Source organism: Numenius arquata, chromosome 16, assembly GCF_964106895.1.
Source record: "Numenius arquata chromosome 16, bNumArq3.hap1.1, whole genome shotgun sequence".
In the NCBI taxonomy this organism is placed as follows: Eukaryota; Metazoa; Chordata; class Aves; order Charadriiformes; family Scolopacidae; genus Numenius; species Numenius arquata.
This window is the reverse complement of record NC_133591.1, coordinates 3,646,823-3,652,822: the sequence shown is the minus strand read 5'-3', so window position 1 is coordinate 3,652,822 and position 6,000 is coordinate 3,646,823.

Here is a 6,000-nt window from a genome sequence, read left to right as displayed (position 1 = left end):
ATAAACTTTTAGAAATCAAAAGCTAATGCATGAAGCAGATGTGCCAGCAATGATAAGGCAAAGCAAGGCTTTTAGAAACCAAATTTCAGCTTTGCACAGATTAGACATTAAAATGAACTCACTTAATTTCATGCCATATGCAAATCTTTACCAGCTGTCAGCTCTGTAGCCACTAGAGACAAAATGTAATAACTAAACAAGAACAAAAAGGCAGCGAAGGTTCTGCAGAAGCCCCGTTATACGTGGGTTCAGGCTTTGGGAATCAGGGAGTATGCCCAGCCCTGCTGCCCAGGGCTGCCCAGGCACATAACCCAACGTCAGCAGGAACCGCAATTAAACGTCTGCAAATAAAGTAACTGTAAAAGATGTGGCTACTACTTACTCCTGACATTCAAGAGTTCCCAGGCGAGCTGCTGTTTGCTGCACAATCTGACACCGTCACTAATTTGGTAGCTGGACTAACGAGTGACCAGGCATCTTTGCAGACCACAGTTTGATGGGCCAGCAAAGGGCCACCTCCATCCTCAGGCTTTTCTCTTCCTTGGTAGCCCTGGATACATGACACAGACGTGCCGTCAACCAGAAGTCCATGAGCGCAGAACAAGTAGAAACATTCCTGTTTCCCTCTGGAGTGAAAAGCCCTTGAACGCTGATCCCCACCAAAGTAGAGAGCATCGTCCTGGCTTGCCCTCATCCTGAGCACACAGCTACGCCATGCAGCACCGCTGGCCGAACTACGGCTCCGTGTCCGAGGAGCTGCACGGAATTATGACCCAGCTTGGCCATTTACCGAAACATTCAGCAAGCATCAGCTCCACTGAAGTAATTCCACAGAGCTCTTAGCTCTTGCCTGAAGCCATTCGCCATGGCTGGGAGAAACGGCAATCTTCTAATTGCTCCCAAAATGGACAGACTTCTGAGAAAAGGGAGACCTCTGCTTTTAGGACCTGAACTGCATCCAGCTGCCAGCACCGTGGGCTGGGGCTTAGGTTCACCTGGGAGTAGCTGATCGTCAGCTACAAACAGCAAAAATGTAAGGTGCAGCTTCTGGAGATGGGCTCAGCCTGCGAGGGGCTGAGACTCACTCGCTGCTGGGGAGCTGCGGGGAGGGGGCAGCATATAGAGGGGCGCAGTCATGAGATTCGAGTACCAGAAAGCAGGTAACAAGTTGGCTAGGAGGCAAGAAAGGGTAACAAAAGTGCTCCATCAGAAAGGCTTCCTCACCGCTGAGATGGGGTGCGGGTTTAGACAAACCACCTGAGCTGACAGACGTGGCAGGAGCCCGTGTGTGCGTGCCCAAGCTGCACCGTATTTATTCCCACGGCGTCTGCATTGCGTTCCTGGGAAAAGGCACAGCTCGTTCCTGCTCCACCAACGCTCTGCACCTATATCATAGAATCATAGAATGGTTTGGGTTGGAAGGGACCTTAACGATCATCCAGTTCCAACCCCCTGCCATGGGCAGGGACACCTCCCACCAGACCAGGTTGCTCAAAGCCCCGTCCAGCCTGGCCTTGAACCCCTCCAGGGATGGGGCAGCCACAGCTTCTCTGGGCAACCTGGGCCAGGGTCTCACCACCCTCACAGCAAAGAATTTCCTCCTGAGATCTAATCTAAATCTCCCCTCTTTCAGTTTAAAACTGTTACCCCTTGAGCTATCGCTCCACTCCCTGATAAAGAATCCCTCCCCATCTCTCCTGTAGCCCCCTTCAGACACTGGAAGGGGCTCTAAGGTCTCCCCGGAGCCTTCTCTTCTCCAGGCTGAACACCCCCAGCTCTCTCAGCCTGTCAATATCCCATCATATCCCGTAGGACAAGGTTGGGATGGAGCCAGCACTGGAGCGTTGGCACGCCACGCTCGGCTTCTCCCATCCCTTCACCCAGCCCAAGCAGGACCCTCCCGCAGCCCACTCCAGCGTCACCCCTGTGGGGAACAGGCAGTAGCGAAGGCTCAGGGACAGACGGGGTGAGCCCAGCGAGGTGCCTCCATCAGCAGGGAAGATCTGCAGGCGTTCAGAGCAGCAAGGAGCTTCCGTGCGCCATGGAGAGCAGCCTGTGGTGCTTGTCCTACATACCAGCAACAGAGAGAGATTTACACGCAGCTCCTGCTCCAGCTCAGCCTCTTCCTGTTGAAAGCCATAAAAACCAACAGAGGAGATTTAACATTCCATCTCCAAAGTAATTAAATCCAGCCGTATAAAGTGAAATGTTTAACAACTCCAAGTTTTGCAGAGTGCTGGAGGAACCTGATAAAGACAGAGTTACACTGCTGGTAATAAACAGGGGCTGTTCTCTGCACTCTTACTGGCAGGGGGGAAAGGGGGGCCTAAGTTTTAATTTGGAGGGATTTCAGAGGATGCATTTTATTTAGCAGCAGGCAGGAAAATTAACAGAGAGCATGGAAAGCTGTGAACTACAGTTTTCCATGCCCTTTCTCCATATCTCCAAGAGGGCTCCCAAGTCAGCGTCCGAGCTCTGCTGAGAACGGCACAGACTGCTCTGCAAATCCCTCTCTTCCAGCTCTCGCCTCACTTGTTTCCCAGTGTAGGTGCTGAGATAACGGTCAGGCAGAGCTCCTGAGACCAAATCTCCACGTCAGTGTTACTATGATGATTTACAAAGGATCATCCACCTGCTTGGGTCTGTATTTTTAACAATCAGCACATGCAAAGAGCCATTTGAATATTCCAGGCTCCGGCAGCCTTTGGAAACTTGGATTCATAGAGAAGCAAAGCCAGAGCACCCAGCGGTTACTGAGGCCTCTGCTCCAGAGTGCCTGCTTTGCTTCCTGGGATTTAGGAACTTAAATAGCTCTTAAAGACTGCATTCTGGGAGCATCCCTGTTATCAAGCTTGGTCCCGGCTGAGCAGAGACCCTTGCAGACAGTCTGCACCGATCAACAGACTGAAATGTTGGAAATCAGCCTGGGACCAGGACACTCTGGCCTCCAGCACCCAGCCCAGGCTGAACCTGGCTTACTCACAGCCCCCGGCACCTCTGCCAGGACACACCACTGTCTCCCCAGCATCCCTGCGCTGGCTGCAGTTGCCATGGTGACCGAGCATCGTCCCCTCTTCCTGGCACCTTTAAGGAAAAATGTCCCCCTGTTCAGCAGCCACCCGTGGCCCCCCATAGCAGAGGGCTGTCCCCAGAGCCCTCTCAGATTCTGCCTCTCCCCCAGCCACATCCTGTGCTCAGGGTCCCCCAGACCAGAGCAGGCAGGATGGGGACAGCCATGGAGGACTCCCTCCAGTGCTGGAGGGAAGCACCTCCAGCCAGACAACACCGCTGACTCCATTTTCAGCTGCCAAAAGCCTCCCGCAGCTGAACATCACCACAAAAAAAAATAAATAAAGACGAGCAATAAGGATCAAGTCATTCCCAGCTATAAAAAGGGTGTGTTTTTTAAGTGGAGTCCAAGACGGGAAGAGCTTGAGGGCATCCAAGACTAGAAAAGGATCCCTGAGTGCAGAGAGCCCAAGCATGGTGCTTGTGGCCACCAGGGCCACCACTGCCTCCAGCCCTGCTACAGCTGATGGCATAGGCGCAGGTCCCCAGGGACCCCAACAGTGCCAGCCTCGCGCTCCCCACCTGCAGGACAGATCACCTTCAGCCAAGTCGGTCCCACCATTGCATTAGCGAGGAGAAGTGCCACCTCCGAGTGTGACAAGCTGTTGTCTCGCCCTCCCAGATCTCTGCGGGGACACCTGCCAAGCTCTGACAGCTGCCAGTACCTCAGCAGGGGGGCGAGCTGAGAATCTTACAAGGTAAAATAGCTCCTTTTGTAATCTGCTCCTACAAAACACCTACCCTCTTGCCTGTTTTAGCCCTCCTTGTCCTAGATTACAAGCCCTGGAGACGGCAAATGTGCAGAGTTTTAACGATTAAATGATGCATCTTGCAAACGAGTCCCCAGTGAGCGTGGAGCAGAGGTCTCTGCTGTGGCACAGACAGCTCTCCACCCTTCTCTGCCAGGCTGTGCTGCCCCGACCTGACTGCTCCTGTGGCTCCTGGAAAGGATGGGGAGGTTGTTTTCACCCCTCCGGGGTTACCAGGAAGCTGCTCATCCTTGTGCCGTGTCCTAAGCAGGTTTCTGTGCTCCTTGATATTCAGTCAGAGACCGATTAAGCTCCGTGCAGCGGGCCAGGAGGATGGACAGCAGGTGCCTACATAGACTTTGACGCTAAATCCCTCTTAACAAGCATCACTTTTGTTGCATTTTTAGCCACCCCCCCACCCTCACTCAGCCAGAGGAGCAGGGAGGTAAAAGCAAGAGATTAGCTGAGCATCTTACCCCCAGAAGCCCTCATTATACCAGGAGGTCTCCACTGCCTCCTGCAATCAATTAAATGGACTGGAGTTGGGGATACCTGGCACTTCACAGGATCAAAACCCAGAGAGGAGACTGTAGGAGGCAATTTCCCTTCTGTTATTGACATGCAAATCATCACTGCAGTAGCTCACGGGTTTAATATATTTCCAGATTGCCTGGCGTGGAGTCACATTAGTCAAGTATATGTGGCACTTGGTCCAAAATGACTCTCATTATAGAGTTAGCATTTCCACCTCAGCTTCAAGGACAGGCTGGAGATGAGCCTGCAGCTACTTGCCTTACCCCTCTCCCAGGTCCCCTCTGAGAGAGGACCCCCATGGAGCTTGGGGATGGTGAGTAAACGGCCAAGAAGTTCCTACACAACAGACACACGGCAGACACACGATGACAGTGAGGCTTGGTGTTAGAGACAGACTGAGGTCCCCAAGAAACATCCTCTTCAACCCTGGATACATATTTGACTGCAGCTTTCTACAGCCCTCAACTTCCACAAAGCTGATGTTTCTTACTGCAAGGCAGGGCAGCCAGCAAGAACAGGAACTGCCACAAGAAACATGTTGGTTTTTTCCAAGAGTTTTCAGTTTGCTCCCTGTTCTCCACAGCTCCCAGCATCATGACTGAAAACTCACCACGAGTACTGGAACAGGGAGACATCCCAAGTGCTGCTGTTGGCACCTCTGTCCCTGGCTGGGGACAGTACCAGCCCAGCAGCATTCGCCGCTCCCTTTGGATGGTCATTTCTGTGCCCCACTGCCTTCCAGACCTTCAAACCAGCAGCGATGCGTGGCTGGTTGAAAAACCGTGCTGACCACAAATTCAGTGATGAAAGAGCTTTTCTTCCACACAGATGGGACTCCTTATTCCCTACTTCCCTCTAAATTGCATTCCTCATTATACCCAGACATCGCAGAGTGGCTTTGCTTGGGACCTGCTGGTTGAAACAAGCTGACTGGTGTGATGTTAGAACGGCTCTGTCCCAGCTTAGCCAAAACAACTCAAGCTCAGCTGCAGTATTGCTTTGAAAGTTGTCCTTTTGTCCATTTATTCCCAGCGCCGCAAACCAATCTGTCTGAGAAGCTCATTCCTCATTATTCGTTAAGAGAGCCAACAAAGCCCTCTGTTCCTGCACCCTCTCAGAGCTTTGTTTTCAGCTGTCTATTCAGTCTTCTGTTTGTGCTTCCCAATGTTTGCGCTAAGAGCTTTAAATCGCTCACTTAGCCTTGAACCCCCTTCACTCAACGTCTTTCATTTTCAGCTAGAAGAAGTAATCACCACAGTGCAATCTGCCTCTTGCTTTTCGCTTACCCTTCTATTTCTTCTTTAATTAAAAATCCCTTTGGTCCTGTACTTGGGTCCGGGATGTGGTTTCCATTTGCCTTGCAAACAGTGCAGCTCAGAATGTCAAAACCGTTTTTCACAACAACCTTGCTTTGACCTGGGTGACAGCTTTACCGCCAGGCATTTGATCTCTTACTTGCCCATCTGTTCATTGATTAAAATCCTGCACTTCAATATGCAATTCTGTCTCTGCATCCAGCAGCTTCTCCCAACAACAAGACCCTCCTCCAGACAAGGAGCGTTTCCCAAGTGATGCTCCTCAAGCAGATCGCTGCCTCCTCATCGCCTCGGTTTCATCCAACAACTCAAGGGCAACCAGTGGCCAGCAA